The 19,203-nt window shown below is 41.7% G+C and overlaps 1 protein-coding gene across 1 annotated transcript in view; it reads left to right on the top strand.

The window, feature by feature from the left end:
• The window catches only part of DNTT (DNA nucleotidylexotransferase), a gene marked incomplete at its 5' end in the record, with an annotated part of 94,271 nt that overhangs the window by 36,019 nt on the left and 39,049 nt on the right, over positions 1–19,203 (top strand). The window lies entirely within an intron of this gene.

The raw sequence follows: 19,203 nt of genomic DNA, 5'->3' as shown, positions 1-19,203 counted from the left end.
CTGCCCATAGGGTGTTGCATTTGCGATTTGGGGACCCATCACCACCCCGATTCCAACTGCCTCCTGATAAGAATTCTCATCCTCTGTGCGCATGTAGCTACATCACTGGGGGGATGGGGAGGGGAAGACTCAGAGGAGGTTGAGGGATGGGGAGAAGGACTCTGCAAAAGTGCATTTGAGTTTTTGCATGTGTTCACTTAGAAAGCTCACATAGATTCAACCAACCCTTTCGTGGCAAGCGGCGGGAAGCCATCACGTCTATTTTGGCCCTCAATCTAAATACCTAGCAGTGTATAGAAGCAACACGTACACCTGTCTCAGAGGCAGGACAGATTGAGGGCAACACTCTCGAAGCAGCTCTGAAGGCTGGAGTGACCTCTCTGAGACAGATATGTCTATTGCTGCAATGTTATATTTTATTCAGACATGTGCGTGATTCCTAGGATTGCTTCTCTGTTATTTAAATGATTTCTCCCCTATATTGCTTTTTTTGACAAGGGAATACAGACACTACTTAGTAGCCTGATAATCCCAAAAGTATTAATCTTCAGGAAAATTGATCTGAAGCCCAAGACAGTTTGTTAATGGGTGGATCATTGTTTCCTAGTTGTATTAGAAAGAGGGGCGTGTTTTCTGTAAATCTGCTGTCTTATCAGCACAGTGAAGACGTGATTGCTGTTTGTTTTTCTGTTTTGTACCTTTTGAAGTACATTTATATGAAAGTGAAGCATATATTACTCATCCAACTTTCTTCCCCAAGGTTCTTACACATGCCACATCAACAAAACATGACAGCAGAAGCTAAGATAGTTCTCTGCAATCTGTTCAGCCCATGTGTTGCATTTTTATATCTTGAGGTTTAACTGTATATCTCTGCTTTGCAAAGAGCTGAGTTTTAGCTAAGTGTTTGTCAGAGTTGGAAATTAATGTTTTGCCAGTTGTTCCATGGTGGTACTGACCTGTCATCTTGTTTGTGGTGAAGAAATCCAGCAATAATTTCAGCACTGATTTTAACATTCAACCACTTTCCATGCTATACTATTCCAAAAGTGTCATGTTAATTGTCCCTAAGTAGCGCTGAAGTATGGTTCCTTCTCTTGCCAACATTTCCTTCACATGAAAGGTCACCCCAGAGAGGCAGAGACTTCAGGTGATAAGATAAAACATGGCTAGTTCTTCAACCAGAGGTCACTGCCTTTTAAAAAAGGAGGGAAATGGGTTATTGACAGTAATCTGACACTTTTTTTTTTTACATCTTTTCACATGAGTCAGCTATCAGGCCACACTGCTCAGTTCAGAAGCCACAAAACTTTTCAACAGAGGCAATTTCTAACCAAACCAATCATTTCTACTTTCTTAAATGCCTACATACAAAACAAGCTGTTTTTTCACTGACCTGAAGTGAAATGTAGCTTATGTCAGCCACAGGTTAGCTCTTATTCATAACAAATAAAATATGGCAAGCAGATATGAAACACAAATCTATGGACAGTAAATAACACCAAAATAGATTTACATTGAAATATAATGCCTTAATTGGTTTGTGCATTGCAGCCTGAGTCAAGTACAGAAAGCAAGCAGGTTAAAAGTAAATCTGAATCTAGAAAGCTATGTGAATAATGCACCACTTCACAATTCTCAGGTGAAGTATTAATCTTTCAGCTGAAGTCATTGGAACTTACTCCCCAGAATGCATGCTTACGATTTCAGACTTGGGCCATAATTCTGAAATCACTTATCTAGAAGTAATCACTACTGAAGTCAGTGGACTTTACTTCTGAGTAAAGGTAAAGGTAAAGGGACCCCTGACCATTAGGTCCAGTCGTGGCCGACTCTGGGGTTGCGGCGCTCATCTCGCTTTATCGGCCAAGGGAGCCAGCATACAGCGTCCAGGTCATGTGGCCAGCATGACTAAGCCGCTTCTAGCAAACCAGAGCAGCGCACGGAAATGCCGTTTACCTTCCCACTGGAGTGGTACCTATTTATCTACTTGCGCTTTGACATGCTTTTGAACTGCTAGGTGGGCTGGAGCAGGGACCGAGCAACGGGAGCTCACCCCGTCGTGGGGATTCGAACCACGACCTTCCGATCAGCAAGCCCTGGGCCCTGTGGTTTAGACCACAGAGCCACCTGCGTCCCTCTTACTTCTGAGTAGACATGGACAAATATGTCATTGTTGTTTCTTATTTTTCCAGTCCACATTTCCATACCGGCTTGTGATTTAAAAAAAAACACCGTCATGAATATTCATTAGTATTTCAGTGTGAATCTCTCCTAACGTACATATGTTTCATGGCATTTTGCCTAATAATACCCTTTTTTTTTCAAAGCAGTTTCCCTTATTACAATGTATTTGTGTATATGAATTTCACTAACATATGCATTTTTGTGCAATCTTTGCCCCAGTATATGCACTTTTGTACACATTATTTGACTGGAGAACTGCATTGCAAAATCAACGGGAGCACAAGTTTTGAAGGCTGACTGTGCTTTGCTTTGCTTATTGTTTCAAAAAGTACAAATTAGGGTGGTTTGCCTTTCAAGGCAAACTGAATCTAATCTCCCCCTGCCCTACTTATGAGTAAATGTGGTTGGGATTAGCCTACATGAAAGTTGTACTTTTACTTGTGCATGTGTAGTGGAAATAAAAACCCAGCTGAATTTCAAATGTTCTTCCCCCCCCTCTTGTGATTTGCAACTTTTAGCTTGTGTGTGTCTGGTGTACCAGGCTGGGAGATGATAAAAATGCCTTTCAGCAATCACACTTGTATCTGGGTGATTTTTGAAAAACAAATGGCAAAGCAGAAAGTCTTGTGTAAATTTAGAACAGCTGTGATAAAAGACTAAATATATCTCCTGTTTTTCCACCCACACCGTCAATGGGAATGCATTTTATTGTTTATTTATTAAGGCTGTTGAACAAAGCAGATCAGTGGACACATTTTGTTAAAAATCAGCACATGATTTTATGAGTTATCAATGTGGACTGCCACATATTATGTACTGCTGCTGTAGAATAATAGGTAGGTACCACCTTATACCAAACAAGAAGTGTAAGACTTTAAACCTGTCACTAAGGAAGCTTTGTTTATTTCTCACTCTTAAAACAATATTAAGGCATCCCTTCTCTTTCAAGGCTAATTTGGAACAAAGGCAAAGCCTAGGACTTTCTCAACTTGGTGCTCTCCTGGTGTTTTGAACTCCCAATTCCCATCATTCCTGGCTATTGGCGATATGGACTGATGGGAATTGTAGTCCAAACTATCTGAAGGACTCTGGGTTGGGAAAGGCTGCTTTAGAGATTAAAGGAGTACCGCCTGCCATATATCACTCAGCCAGAATAGTATAGATCTAAAGTAAATCGTTGGCTGAAAACCATCTCAGTCAGGGAGGTAAGTCTGCATGGTACTTGGATGTTAACACAGTAAACGATGTTGCCACTTTGTACCTAGCTGCGATTTCTCTACGCCTTTTCCTTTGTCTGAAACATTAGCTGTAATAAAGGAAAAGAGAATTTGCACTGAGATGCTCAAGTGCAAATGACAGTAATTTTTGTAGATTTCTTCACTGTGCAGTTCTGGGGATGACAACTGTGTTATCAAGCTGTTATTTCCCGGTTTTTTTGGTGGGAACAAATCTACTTTAAGGGAGCATTGTGGTAATTTTGCTGCATGGATGCTTGAGACAATCAGTTGGTTTGTACATTCTCTAACTTAAACAAATCCTAGTGGGATTTGGCTGTTCTGTGAAGGACAGAGGCTAAGAAGAGCCTTTGGACATGTTCCATGCCCTCAGTTCTGCCTCTGGTAGACTACTCCGCTGCACATCAGGGATTCCCCCCCAGGGACCATACCAATCCATTCTGTCATATAACCCACCGAAAATACATTCAGACTCAGTCTAGAGAGTTCTTTGCAGATGCATTTAATAGAACTTGCTGATCTGGTGCGTCTTCAAAAATTTACTCCGAGAGAATTGAGTGACATGTTATGCAGTGAGCTATATGAGCAGCATCAGACAAACTCTGAATGATGAGACAAGCTCAAAAGAGACATGTGCACAAGACAAGGGCATGTGCTAATTTGGTGCTTCCAGACCACCTAAATCACATGTGCTCTGTGTTCTTGAGCCGCTGCCTGTTTGAGAGTTGACATCATTGACCTAGTGCAAACAGCGCGATGCACGTTACCTATGCTGCCTTTGTGGTGTTGCCTGCATAGGTAAAGGTAAAGGGACCCCTGACCATTAGGTCCAGTCGTGGCCGACTCTGGGGTTGCGGCGCTCATCTTGCTTTACTGGCCGAGGGAGCCGGTGTACAGCTTCCGGGTCATGTGGCCAGCATGACTAAGCCGCTTCTGACGAAGCAGAGCAGTGCACGGAAATGCCGTTTACCTTCCCGCTGAAGTGGTACCTATTTATCTACTTGCATTTTGACGTGCTTTCGAACTGCTAGGTTGGCAGGAGCAGGGACCGAGCAACGGGAGCTCACCCCGTCGCGGGGATTCGAACCGCCGACCTTCTGATCGGCAAAGTCCTAGGTTCTGTCTCTTTTGAGCTTGTCTCATCATTCATTCTTGAGCCGCTGCCTGTTTGAGAGTTGACATCATTGACCTAGTGCAAACACCGCGATGCACCAAAATGCAGTATGTGTGTGTGTTTATCTAAGGAAAAAGAAAACCCTATCCTAGCACCATTGTCCACGCCAGATGTTGGGAGACCCTTAAGCAAGATATCCTCAGTGAGGTTCCCTCCATGAGTGGGTGCATCTATTTCGTACGGTCACTACCTGCCCTCTCTCTCCTGGCCCAGAAGGATAAATACTTCTCCTTCTTGCTCCTATTACTGCTCAAATACTTAGAGACGACAGGTGAACAGGCAGCAACAGATGGAGTGTTGGCCTCAGGTACTGCTCAGCAATGCTGAACCCTAATGTAGGTCCACACAGCTGCTCATCACTCAGGAACTGCCTTGTTAATTATTGCTAAAAGAATGATAACTTCTGAAAGAAAAATGTGTGTTGAAAGTGTATACATTTAATCCTGGAAGCATGCATTGAAGTTTTCACTCGGCTACTTCCACTTTGCATTTGACACATTACACAATTAACCATGTAAATGGTTGTTGTGATTTGTTTATTGTGGGTTCAGTCTAGAACAGCTGTGTGATACGTGTGATCCTCCAGGGAGAGAGAGACTCTGTGTACTGACCGGCACTTTCATTGAAAACATCCAAGGGCTTATCTGCTCTTCCTCTTGTCCCACTGCTTTCCCCTGTAGAAAGCAGCTCTTTGGTGCTCATTTGGAGCAAACAGCAATCAGATTTTCAGCAAATTACCGGGCTAAAGAGTCTGTTTTCCCTGGGACAGGAGCAGGGCAAAGGGAAAACTCCTTGGACCTTTGCTTTCTAGGCACAGGACATGCAGAAATTTGGATGAACCCTAAGTAAACTTCCTAGAACTGAGCTTTCCGGGAGGGGGCTGATCCTGGCACCTCTCTTGTAAGAGAGGTGCATTGCACCCTGCCCTACAGCTCCTGCTCAGTAATGCTTATTTTCCTTCTGTCTTGTCCTTCAGTGGTAGAGAGAAGGAAGTTAAGCTGTGATTCTGCTGGGAACCAGCCAGGATCAGAGTTAAGCACCGTCTTCTAAGGGAAGAGAGAAGAAAGCTGAGCTCCTTTCATTCTGAAAACCTTCTAAATCTGGGATGGGGAATGGACTTCAGCTTCTATTATCCATGGCCATTGGCCAAGCTGGCTAGGGAGCAACATCTGGAGGACTCCAGTTTCTCCATCCTTGTTCTTGGGTCAGATCTTGGCTTCCATTTCCCACAGGAGAGCGATGAAGAACAGGGAACTGAGATCAACCATGCTTTTGCAACCTCTAGTACATCTAGGATTTTCTGTTAGGTATTTAAGTGCATTCAAAATTTATCAGAATCTTATAAACCACTTTGTTTATTGTTGACTAGAACCCAAAGCGGTTTTCATAAAAGTGCACATCAATAATAAGAAAATCAATAAAATACCATGAAAATATAATATTAATAAATGACACTAAAGGGTGACACTTTCATCTTCAGGCAGTTAGTACAGGATTCAGTGACTGTCATACTGGAAGCTTATTCCATTTCATACTGGAGAAGTTGCAGTCCCTTGCATGCTAAGATAATTCACTGGCATTCTTTAATGCTCTTTGTCACAAGCAAGCTGATAGATGTTTATTACTGCCCAGACGTCTTCAAAAGCTCTGCAAGGGACTGGCTGCCGATTAATGTGACCCTTACAAGTGAGACACACACTTGTTGGCAATTATCTTCAATGCATAACTGCCCATCTCTGTGGTCTCCTGTGGCGTCTCAAAGAGTGTTGGTGATGATATGCAAACAAGGATGGCAAAGCAATAACAGGAAATGGAGTGGAGTGAATGAAATGGGTCTAAAAAAAGAAAAGAGAGCTCTCCTTGTGAGTAGTTCATGTGAATGCATTCATCTGCATACCGCATAAGAGCAAGCTGTCAAATACCCACAGGAGCCAATGAAGTTATCACCTTTGATTCTTTCTATAATTTTTCTTTTAAGGTCACACATCATCATTTTTCCTACATGAGGGCCATCCACTTGACAACTCCGGGCTTCTAAATTATACGGACATATTTTTAGAAAGCCTGCCATTGCATAAAACCAAAATGTTAATGGCATTGCTAAGTCAAATTAAATTTTAATGGCCCCGGTTTAATTTTTCTTTTAGCCCGTTCACATCCTTTAAATAGCATTTAATGTGATTCAGTCGACTTTAATACCGGCAGCTGACCTGAATAGCCTTTTCAATTAGCCTTTTTAGGTGAAGCAAATCTGATACGTTTTAAATAAATAAAGATAGTTTTTATTATTGGTTAAATGCCAATATTCATGGCTCATTTAATCCATTTATTAAGAAGCAATGTCAAAAGAATAGCACTTCTTGTGGAGATCCCTGTTTTAGTGAATGAACTCCTGGTAGGGGGGGAAAGGGATCTCTGTGTGTCTGTTGAGTATGCAAAGGAAACAGCCTGTTAAATGTTATTAAAAGAAAATGATTTGCTCAATTAAAATCACTTGACGAACGTGAATGGGAAACAACAAGTTAACAATGCAAAGAGCTGTGATTAGCTTTTCTTTCTTTTTATACCTTGCGTATAGTGCAATCTCAAAACAAAGTTAGAATTTCGCCTGTGGTTTCTATAGCCAACTATTCTGTGTTCATGTAATACGATTTAATAGAATATCTTCACAGCCAATTCAAGCGCTTTAAAGACACATAGGCTTATAAATAATGGCATTATGGTGATACTTTGAGAGAGCAACTGCAACCCTTTGGTGTGTTCAGCACCATCTTTGATTTGCTCACAATAACGTTGTTTCAGCTTTATTTTAATTTCTCTGTGACAGACTCTCAAAACCATCTGTACAAAGTGGAGACTCCTACTGAGATAAAACCTTCACTGTACTTAGAAGTGGGGATAGTGAGAGAAATATAAGCCTGAATATCAAGCAGGGAAATCAACAACCCTAATTCTGACATGATGGAGTTCTCTCTCTTTGCCTGTGTAAGCATGTCGAAAGGACTATGACTTCGCTGCACTGAAGTCTGACATAATGCCATTTTTGTGTAACTATTGCTATTGTTGTTTGACTAGCTGCAGTAGTCGCATATAAAAATAATTTTTTATAATTCTTATGAATTTCTGGACCTACCAAACCAAGCAAAAGAGCTTTTGGGGGTTTTTTTTGGAAATGTATATTTCAACATTTTTAAAATTTCATTGTAAATCATGAAAAGTCTTTTACTTTTTTACATTCCCACCACATATTGCCCTCCTTTTCTTTACATTTCCGACATTTATTATTTGTTTTGTAAATCTTGGCTAGTTTTACTGGTGTTTTATATATATACCATCTGCACATCATTTTCATTATATTTTCTTTTCATGCACTGCAAGCAGTGAAATTTATTCCCTCTTCTTTCATGCTGCCTTTGATCCCGGAGGCAGTATAGAGCCTGATGGTCTTGCCTGCCATGATTTTGTCTGATCCTCCTTTTAAAGCAGCCCAAGTTGGTGGAGCAAATGGAGCTGGTGGAGAGTAGAGCTGAAATCAATGGATTAAAGTTACAAGAAATGGGCTTTGTATTGAACATTTAGGATGAGCTTTCTGATGCTGGCACAAACAGTTTGACAGTGGGGGGAAAACCTCCACCAGAATGTGGTGGTCTTTTTCTTCATGAGAGGTTTCTAAGCAGAGGTAGAATGCAACCTATCAGGGATGCTACAGCAGAGGTGACAGAAGTTGTGCATTTGTGCATTGACAGAAGTTCAGATTAGATACCCTTTGAGGAACTCTGATTGTATCTGGGATATTTTGGCTCAGCCATAGGAAGAACCCAGGCAGTATTCATGGGCAGCTTCTTATCAACCATGTTTGCCTACACTTTTGTATTGCAATGGAAAGGAAAGTATTCAGCAGGCAACAAGCAACATATCAGCCATGCTCATTTGCTTTGAGACATTTATCTTCTCAGATGTTACACTCTGCTGTTACTTAAACTCGCTTGCCCCCAGGCACTATTAGAATGTGTGGTGCACTAAAGGTGGTTTGGTGGTTCTGCAGCTAAAGTATATGTCAATTGTACTAAAACTGAATTATTGAGATGAATTTAAGTGCTAGAATTTCTGTTTCAAATACTGAGTGTCTGCTGATCATGTGTTCCGATAATTTATGATGAGTGACTGCCAAGGCAGATGTGAAAATATCTGAATTACATAAAAATGTTGTTCTTATTTAAAGAGAGACTGCACAAGCAATTGTTGCCTGACATTAAAATGGAAGGGGATCATTCTGAAGAATGTACCACTTTCAAATCTGTGGGAGGAATGTCAAGATGTTCTATACAAACCAACCTCAGCCAAGATCAATGATGGGATTAGCAGTATTTTGCAACAGAATTGTTATCAAATGGTTTTCTAGTAATCTGAAGAGGGCAGTGGTCTTCTGTTCATTTCTCCTTTTACATGCTTGTAGCCTCAGCAGAGTTATTTTGTCTAAGAATGAGACAGTGAGAAATTCTGCAAGTTTTTCAAGAAGGAAAGCGGAGATCCGGAGCTTTTGATTTTTCAGGACATGCACTTTATTATTTATAGGATCAAATCAAAGACTAAAGATTATTGAGGTTTTAAGCGATAGGCTTACTGTATCTCACACATCTCTTGGATGGAGGGAGTTAGTCCATACAGTGACCAAAGCTCTTCCAGGAGTTCCCATTAAAATTTCATTCAATAAGTAATCTTGGCTGAAAAGGTGTCAGAAAAAAGTAGGCCTTTAAAAGTACCAAAACGAAGAGTAGTGGTTGTAGGGATTCACCAGGGAGCTTTTCGGGGCTCTGTGCCCCTTGTTTGACTATTGTGGGGTGTGAGAGTGCATGCACAATGTTGTGGCAAGGTTTATGCATACAACTAATGTAAATAACGTAACGTAATGCTTGTCTGACAGACTGCAAAGACTTTTAAAGCTTAGCCGTGCTCTGAACTCAAACAGCAATCCTATATCACCTACCTGGGAATGAGTCCCATTTGATCATGAGTAGGCATTCATACAATTGCATGTTAAAGTGGTTAAGCAGTCATTCCACTCTTTGGGGAAACCATAACAGCTAGACCTGCATAGTCTTAGCTCAGAGGCAGAACTTATGCTTTGCACACAAAAGGGTCTCAGGTTCAATCCCTGCTATGAAAGACCATTGCATGATATCCTGGAGAGCCACCACTATACCAGATGGAGCTGGTAGACAGCTGTCCTGGACACAGAATTGATCTGCACCTCCATGGACAGCTGTGAGTCCAATATGACTCCCAGGCTGTGCACCTGATCCTTCAGGGGCACAGTTACCCCATTCAGGACCAGGGAGTCTTCTGCACCTGCCTGCCCCCTGTCCCCCCCAAACAGTACTTCTGTCTTGTAAGGATTCAGCCTCAGTCTGTTAGCCGCCATCTATCTTCCAACCGCTTCCAGACACTCACACAGGACCTTCACCGCCTTCACTGGTTCTGATTTAAAAGAGAGGTAGAGCTGGGTATCATCCACATATTGATGAACACCCAGTCCAAACCCCCTGATGATCTCTCCCAGCTGCTTCATATAGATGTTGAAAAGCATGGGAGAGAGGATGGAACCATGAAGCACCCCACAAGTGAGAGCCCAGGGGTCTGAACACTCATCCCCCAACACCACATTCTGGACACGGCCAAGGAGGAAGGAGTGGAGCCACTGTATAACAGTGCCCCCAGCTCCCAGCCCCTCTAGATGGTCCAGAAGGATGTTATGGTCAATGGTATCAAAGCCACTGAGCGATCCAGCAGAACTAAGAAACAGCTTTCACCTAAGAGGACAAATGGTCTGATTTGGTACAAGGCAGCTTCCTATGTTCCATAGTTTGATCCTATACAACTGTAAGAACAGACAATACAATGGAAGATTATTGGAATGTTCCAACTGCTAAATGGACACTGTGGGGGGGGGGGAATGAAACAGATTTACACATCTTTGGGTTCTAAATTTGGCAACTGATATTCAAGGTCCTCAAATCCAGGATGGGCAAAAGGTAGATAGATAGGTAGATATCTGCTGAGTGATTTGCAATAGATCAGCAAGGGTTTTGTAGATCAATAGGCTGTCTCCCAGTCAGGTACTGACTACACCCAGACCAGCTTAATTTCTGCAAGGTGACTGCATCATGTGCCCTCTTGATTCCAAATCAATGGGTTGTATCCAATACAGCTCTAGTTTAAATTCACTTAGCAGTATACTTGTTCCACTGGTGAAATGTTTGGTGCTAGTGGTGAGCAAAAGGTTGCTGGTAACTTTGCTGGGCAATGGATTGCACTGTCTGCTGTGCAGCTAGCTCAGGAATTCTTGCACAAGCAGACCCAGAACGTCAGATAAGGCCCAACATAAATAGCTTTTTAATTTTTTTAATGATTCTCCTCCATGGCTGGTCTTGTGCTAATTGCTTCTCTCTCACCATCGGTACCCCTCTCCTGTAAAAATAAGAGTCACAATTGGTTGCCTTTGACCAAGGCTCTGTGCAGCTCTGCTGGTGAGTCATAGCATTTGCACATGTTGGAATATCTGATGTTAATAATTCAGATGTGGTTAATGTGCTTGTATGTGCAGGCCAACCCAGTGTATGGCTCATGTGGTGCAGGAGGTCATTGGCTTCCCCACCCCCCGAGCCACTATTATGCACTTGGCTGTGGGTGTCAGATATTGGAGTTCTAGTAAAAAATGAAGTAGATCCTGCAAGCTTGTATCCTGCCCATCCCTGCTTCAAATGGCAATCTTTCCTTCCTTCCTTCCTTCCCTCCTCCTCCTCCTGCTCTTGTGCTTTTAGGGGCTGCAAAATTTGCCTTATTGGTAATCCTCAGCCGTGTCCTGGTAATGGGATGGTGTGCAATTTGGAGAAGCAGAATAGGAAATGCCACCTTTTTTTCGAGCCAATGGATCCAGAACCCCATCAGCAGTAGCCTTTAGTAGCAAAGTCACCACCCTTAACATTGTTCTTACTCACTGGGACTGATTAAGAGAGTTAATTGTCAAGAACGGGCAAACTTAATGTTTAAGTTCCCTAATCAAAAGTAGCAGCAAGCTGGCATCTCTTCTTTGTTTCTGATCTATCTACCATTTACACTTTACAAACCCTCTCATCTTTAAATAGCATTGTTTATTCCTTCCCCTGAGCAATGCAAGCAAAAAGCTTGACATGTTCTTGCTATTCTAGGGCTGTTTTGTTCCTCTTTCATCTTATGTATAAATACATTCCTTCTTCAGTGTCAATATTTTATTTCTGTAGGGTTGTGGAGGCTTTGCAAGAAAAATAGTTTCCTTGAGTAGGGAATTTGCTTCCAACAATAGGCCTACTCAGAGTAGACCCACTGAAATTAATTGTCACAACTAACTTAGGTCCATTAATTGCAATGGGTCTGCTCTGAGTATATGGATGCAACTCTATCTTCCCATGTTTTAAATAGTAAATAGGTATCATAGCCTCAATGGTCAGATTGCTCATTTTTGCTCAGATTTGCCCATAATCACAGCTGGCCTGCCATTAGGCAGAATGAAGTACAGTAGCTACCTCAGGCAGTGGGGCATGGAGAAGTGGAGAGGTGTTAGAGGCTGAGCTGGTGCAAGACACTCTGACACCTGATGCCACCTCTGTCTCCTGGCTGCCCTTGAACACTGTCATCCTCCTTTTTGTCAGGGCCGGCCTTATCGTTAGGCAGAATGAGGCAGCTGCTTCAGGCAGCAGAGGACTTGGGAGACAAGGTGGGATTGAGAGTGGCTGCCTTCAGATGCAATACAGAGCACTGTTAGATCATCAGTGCCGAAGTAAGATTCATCTGCCAGTCCATTTAGTTTCTGAATGTGGAAAGGAAGAGGTGTCACTGTGTCCTTTGCCTCAGGTAACAAAATGTCCTGACCCGGCCCTGTTCATTGCTTTTGTCACTGCAGCAGCACTGAGCGTGCTGAGGCTCTCCAGAGCTTCACATCGGACAGTATCTTGCTGTAGTGAATACACCAGATGCTGAAGGATTATTTAAAGCTTAATAGTAGTAAACTATTTACTACTTGAAGCAGTATTTACCATGTTAGAGTGAAGGAGGCACTCTGTTGAGCCACCTCACATAAACAGTCATACCTTGATTCTCAAATGCCTTGATACTTGTACATTTTGGATCCCAAACGCCAAAAACTCAGAAGTAAGTGCTCTGGTTTTCGAACATTCTTTGGACCCAGAACATCCAACATGGTTTCCACGGCTTCCGATTGAGTGCAGGAAGCTCCTGCAGCCAATCGAAAGCTGCGCCTTAGTTTTCGAATGTTTTCGGAAGTCAAACAGACTTCTGGAATGGATTACATTCAAGAACCAAGGCACGACTGTAATAGCAAGGAGTGGGTGACCCAGCACCACTAAAAAAACTATGTAAGAGTCCCACTGATCACTTTGATGAAATGGCAGCAGCGTTCCTAGTGCTAAACTGTGGTGGCTGGCTGGCCAGGCAAATCCACTGGTTTTCCCAGTCTGCCACCTGAGCAAATATCTCTATTTGATTAACAGGTGGGCCAGCCCTGCTTGGAAAACAGAGCTGCATTCCTGAGCAGGCCTGTTGCCCTTAGGTATGGTTGCGTGAATGCTTTCGTAGTGGCAGTGAAATAAGATACAACTGGCTGTCCTGTCAGTTTCTGTATATGGAAAGGGACAGATTCAATTTTTTCCATTGCTTCCATTGCATTGGAAAATACTTAGCCTGGCCTGGGTCCAACCTTCCACATTCAGAATACAACAGAAACCCTGAATTTTAGTAATGTGTACATGCATTCTGTACAGACACTGTTCTAACTCCCTGGTAATACTTTAAAGAAGGATAAGTTCGCGTAAGTTTTGGACATTGCAAATAAGCAGTGCCAGCTTTCTACATGATGAATTCTGCATTCATCTTCAGATATCGCCTGGACAGCTTTGTGATACAAGACCTTTTGGGGATATTACAAAACAAGCAGGACCAGATGAGTGTGGAATAAGGCTGTTTGCAATATTTGAAACAACTGTACAAAGAGAATAAGGGGGAAGAGAGAATAAGTCTCAAAGAAGTCTTAGCAATGTTTCAGTGAAACCAATTTGCTGGTAGATCCATATGGATGAATTTAATTGTGACCTCCGAGAGCAACAGCAATTTAAAGGAAATGATTCACACAAATCAAATTAGCATGGTGCGGAAGCCACAACAATTACATTCCGTACAAAAATTCACCGGGAGTTCGTTTATCATCCAATGTATGAGACCTAATTCCCAAGTCCCTCCAAAATGTTATGTTATTTATTTATTTAACAACCTTCCTATGCTGCTTAAAACCTCTAAGCTGTTTACAAAAGATATAAAATGTATATTAAAACTGTCAATAAAAATCAACTTTAAAAGCAAAACGAAGAAAATCCACAGTTAAAAGTATACACCGTAAGCTAAAGTTATAGAATAAAACACACATCAGCTTTACCTGTCTGGGAAGGCTTGCCTAAACTGAAATGTTTTTAGCAGGCACTGAAAAGAATACAGCGAAGGCGTCTGGCTGATATCAATGGGCAGGGTGTTCCACAGTGTAGGAGCTGCCTGCCACACTAAAAGATTGATTCCTTACAAATGTGGAATGAACATTTGTGACAGTTCCACAGATTGCAATGTTTGAGTGGGTCTATATGGGATGAGGTCATCTTTTGATTAATAGACAGATGTCAAAAAGTTAAGAAGAAGAGCCTTTTGCACCAGGCCATCCAACAATGAGGGGGGCGGGGTCAGAACATTAAACCCCAAGATTGTCTCTCATTGCTCGTTTCATAGCTTCAGCAAGCTTGGGTCTATAGCAGCAGCCAACCACGGTCCCTGGTCTCTCAGTCCCTGGTCTCTGCCAGCCAAAGCGCATTGAGTTCTGCTCACTTCCTGTTCATCCTTCCAAGAAACCCCTGCCCCCCAAACCTCACCTCTTTCCCCCCTGTTGTGACATCATGACCGCTGTTACCCCGGCAACCTCCCCCTTGCAATAGTATTTCCTTCTGGTAACAGTGAGAGAAGAACTTCACCCTCTCCTTGTCTGCTGCTGAATGTTTTGCATTTCGTTAGGGAAATAAATATTCCCACGTTCTTTGATAGCACCCATCTAACCCAATCTCCTGAGGAAGATGGCTTGACTTCAAACCCCACATTTACTAATTTCAGAGATTATGGGGAAGAACTTGGCACTCAGGAATTTTAGGGGATCCTTGCTCCCTGCAAACCCACAACGCTACTTAGATTGAATCATGAAGTCATTTAAAAGAATCTCTTAAAAAGTAAGATCACCTTCACTGTACCAAAAATGGTGGCCCATTTCTGGAAGTAAAGAGGGGAAAAAACCCATGATGGAGCATATCAAATTTCAGGCACCTATTTATTTTTTGGGAAAAAAAGAAAGAAAGAATAGCAGTGAAGGAAACAACCCAAAGTTTAGACAACTTAACTTTCCAAAACGAGTCCCTTTCATGTCTCATTGACTTCACCAGCTGTGTAAACAGCTGTGCACTCATTACTGCCATCCCTGCACCAATTCATAGCGAAAAGGAACACGATTCCCATTTTATGTTAAAGGACTGTCCAACCGGTGTGATTTTCTTCATTTGGCTGAATTTAAGTAATCTGTTTTTCACTTCAGAGCACTTTAATAGAAAAGCTGTCATGTTTACATAACTTCTACTACAATTGCGCTGGAAGCCAATAGCAACCATTTTGCTTATGGTTGGCTGATTCTGATGGGGCTGGTCCACTTCAGATGAATGCGAGAGCGAGATTTGTATTTTGGATACCAGCATAGATGTCTAAATATATTCTATATATTCTGCTGGGTTTCCATTTCCATTCAAAAGAGGTGGCAGGACATGAACGCAGATAGATCTTCTCTGTTCATTAAAAGGAATAGGAAAGCCCAGTTACACAGGAGCGCCCCGTTGCCTCAGATCCATCAGAGCATGAACGGGACGATGGATTGACAGCATTATCTTTTGAAGGATTAAAAACAACAACACTGCTATGTTTGTTGACATGCTAAAATAGACGTGCATTTAAAAAGAGCATATTAGAAGTTTCAGCGGTAAGTGAGACAATGAAATAAATCATTTCAAAACCTTCAAAGCAGACAGAGGGGGTTCGAGTTGAAAGCACACTTCCCCCAGCACATCAGACTGCATTAACCCAGCAAACATTGCTGCCATTAAGAAATTTGTTACTTTTATTAGAGCTTCGATAAATAAAAATGTCTTCCTCCTCCTTCCTACGCAATAGAGTATCATTGCTCAAACTTATTTGTGTGTGTGTGTGAGAGAGATTCTGAGTAAGGAGAATAGAAATATAATTCCAAAGCAAACAACTCTCTTTTGGATAATAAAAATGGGAACTAGTAAATTGAAATTGCCTTGCTTCAAAAAACACACACCAAAAAACCCCTTTCTAGCTGTTGTTTAAAAAGTGCAACAAATAGCATTATAAAACCAGAATTTCAGAATACAGAGCTTTCATAATTAATAACCTGAAACACTGTCCACTTATTTCAGTAAATAATTTTTATGCAGCTGACCTTTCTCTTTTCCACAGCTACATTATTAATGAAAGTGGAGCAATCACTTGGTTATTGTTTGAGCAAATCTGGCTCTTCCCACTAATCCATTTTATAATTTAGTAACTTTGGTTAGCAGATTATGTAAAAATAGTCTTTAAATTAAGGCGTCTGCTGGTGAAATTCTGAATAAAAAGTAATAAAAGCCTTAAAAAGGCATTACTAGATGTGTTCTACCATTCCTTCTAACATTAACAGCAAACTGAGGTAGCAGAGTGCCTAACTGTTTAGAAACAAAACTGGGCCACCATAAAATAAGGCAGTACTCTCCTCATACTCAGGGGACTCCTGAGGTAAGCACAAGTATTTTAGCTGAAAAGTTAAAACACACACTTTTTTTAACCTCACCATAATGAGCTGACAAGGACGTGAATTTCCAGGATTTGCAGAATGCTGATGATAATTGAGCCTAGAGAGATTAAAAACAACAACCCTAGAGTAGCATGTCCCACTCCCAGGATACAGAATTCAGGTTTATTTTGCAAGGCACTCTTATGCAGGCCTACTACCCAAGGAGTTCAGTGGGATTTACTCCCAGGTAGGCGATTATTGGAAATGGGAGATGCTCATAGTAAACAAAGGCAAACTCCAAGATTTGAGTGCAGCTGTGTGTTTTGTGTTGTTTAGTTGTTTAGTCGTGTCCGACTCTTCGTGACCCCATCGACCAGAGCACGCCAGCTCTTGTTGAGCTGTATAATTACATGGTTTGAGAGCATGTGTACTTGAAGTTGTTGTTTATTTATCATTACATTTATATCCAACCTTTCCTCCAAGAAAGTAGATGGTTCTTCTCCTCACCATTTTATCCTTGCAACAACAACAACAAGGTAGGTTAGGCTCAGAGACTGGCCCCAGGTCACCCACTGAGTTTCATTGATCAGTGATCCCTCAAATAATTCAATAATCCCTCAAGTAAATGGGTCCCAAGATATTAAGGACTTAATATCTTACTAATCCACCATCAGTATGTAAACCTTGAGCTTGGTCGATTAGTAAATCTGCAGCCTGAGCAGATCTTTGAACAGAACTCTAATGTGCTGGTAGGATCTCACTTCTGCCGGCTGTTATGCTACAGAATAATTCTGCATTCTGCACTAATTGGAGTTTCAGCACCAACACCAAGGGAGGTAACCCAGTCTTGATGTTATCAATGCTTGGATACTGTGGTCAAGCTATCCCAGTCTAGAAATAGCCACAGAAGTTGCACCAGATGAACCTGGTGGAAGGCACTTTTAGCCACAAGGGGTCAACTGGACTTCTGGCAACAAAACTGGATAAAGGAGCACCTCCCAAACTGTGTACCTGCTGCTTCAGGGGGATGGCAACCCCACTCAGGGCAAGCAGCTGACCCATTTCTTGGACACAGGAACCACTCACCCGCAGAACCTGTGCTTTCCCAGTATTCAAACTCAGTTTATTTCCCTTCATTCAGCCTAGCCCTGTATCCAGGCACCAGTCCAAGCCCTGCACAGGCTTTCCTGATTTAAATGTTATGGAGAAACAGAGCTGAGTGTCATCAGCATAGTGCTAGCACCTTGCTGCAGATCTAATGAGCACTCCATATAAATACTAAATAGTATTCATATATGGCTGCATAAAAATAGTAAATCGTTCTGAGGATAAAATGGTGCACTTCAGCTCACAACAGTAATAGTAATAATAATAATAATAATAATAATAATAATAATTTATTATTTATACTCCGCCCATCTGGCTGAGTTTCCCCAGCCACTCTGGGCGGCTCCCAATCAAGTGTTAAAAACAGTACAGCGTTAGATATGCAGTTGAAGAGCTCTTGACCTCATAGGAAGAAGCAAAATCACTGTAAGACAGTCCCCCAATAACCATCCCATGGAACTGGTCCATGATCAACAGCATCAAAACAACAGAGTGATTGAGAAGCAGGGACAAGAGCTACTCCCTTTGTCCCATTCTCAGTACAGGTAATCCATCAGGGTGACTGAGGCTGATTTGGGCACATGGCCAGGTCTGAACACAGATCAGAATTAATCTGAAATGAAAGGTCTGAATTCTGGATTGTCCAGTCTGTTTTATCATGTCACACAGGACATTTCACCTATTAGAAAATTTGCTGCAGAGCGTGAGGAAATGTGCTGACAGTTATTTTGTGCGTGTATGCAAAACCCAGATAGATGTTTTAAGACTAAGAATTGCCGACTGTATGCTCTTAACATTTCAGCTGAGTACAGCTGGTCCCCGAATATGCATCAATATTCACCGGGGTGTATGTCTTTTATTTATATATTTAAACAAGTAGAAGGTTTCTGCCCCCCCATCCCTTCAGCATTGATTGGCACTCACAAAAATTTATGCATGCAGGAAGTTGCCATGATGTCATTTGAAATGCTTGATTGGAAAGGAATGCAATTTACAAGATCTGCCAAGACAGCAAAAGGAAAACTCGAGCCATGTATTTTATGACTTCATATAAAACAGTGACAGATTGGTATGTTACATTTCATAAGCTTTAAAAGCTTAAAATTCTGTGGATGGCTTCCAGGTACAGTTGTTTTATTTACATGAACCTGAAACTAGCAAGTCAAAGCTTAAGCACGGTGCTGGTTTTGGATGGTAAAGTACTGGAGAGACTCCAGGAGAATTAGGAATTATCCAGTCTGGATAATTTAGTAGTAGACTGGAGCTTTAGTGTTAAAACTTCAACTTGAACCAAAGCCCAAACAGGAGCAGCCTCCAGCATTAGGCTATAATTAAAGAGCGTAACATTTATATGCTTAAAGTATGCACCTTTCAGTCTACAATCAGCTTAGTCCCAGATAAAATGGCTGCCTAAGAATCCTTTATAATTTTGCATGTTGAAATAAATGTGATGACTTTCTCCAGCTTTTGACCATTTGATTTATAAAAAAGCTCTGGGTGATACTCAGCTGTGGCATCCCCACTTGTGCAACAGCCTACTAGTCTACTAGTGAAAATCTCATTCTTAGCTTAACATAACA

Source organism: Podarcis pityusensis, assembly GCF_964106645.2.
Source record: "Podarcis pityusensis genome assembly, chromosome: 5".
Classification (NCBI taxonomy): domain Eukaryota; kingdom Metazoa; phylum Chordata; class Lepidosauria; order Squamata; family Lacertidae; genus Podarcis; species Podarcis pityusensis.
This window is presented reverse-complemented; position numbering and strand designations above follow the sequence as displayed.